Source organism: Asparagus officinalis, unplaced genomic scaffold (assembly GCF_001876935.1).
Source record: "Asparagus officinalis unplaced genomic scaffold, Aspof.V1 AsparagusV1_Un633, whole genome shotgun sequence".
Taxonomy (NCBI): domain Eukaryota; kingdom Viridiplantae; phylum Streptophyta; class Magnoliopsida; order Asparagales; family Asparagaceae; genus Asparagus; species Asparagus officinalis.
Window position 1 is genome coordinate 26,569 of NW_017972894.1, and position 541 is coordinate 27,109.

The window sequence follows — 541 nt, forward strand, 5'->3', positions numbered from 1 at the left end:
AACGGTTTCGATCATTTCGACTGATCATATTTGTAGTAGTTGTAAAAACGGCGACGAAGTTCAGGAAAAAACGAAGCAGACGGGCATTTAGGTACAGTCCGGTCGACCGCGAAGACAAGTCCGGTCGACCGGAAACGTGCATGCTACAAGGTTGGATTCTGGTCCTCTGGCCGGTCGACCACGGGTTCGTACCCGGTCGACCGCGAGCAATTGATGGTGCATGCTGAATCTTCAGCGTTTTGGTCGGTCGACCGACACTTCTTATGCGGTCGACCGCGATTCGGGTTTGGACCTGGGCTTAGTTTCTTGATTGGTTTGGGTTTCTGTTTTGATATAAATAGGAACACGTTTTCTTAGGTTTTAAGGGGAGAATTTGAACAGACATTGAGAGGGTTTTTAAGCACTTTTGAGGGAGAATTGGTGAGAGATTTGATAGCTTTGTTTGAGGGTTTTATTTGTGAGATTTTGTGAGATTGTAAATCCTATTTGTATTCTCTTTCTCTCTATTAGTAAAATCCCCCCCCCCCCCCCCCTCCCCCCC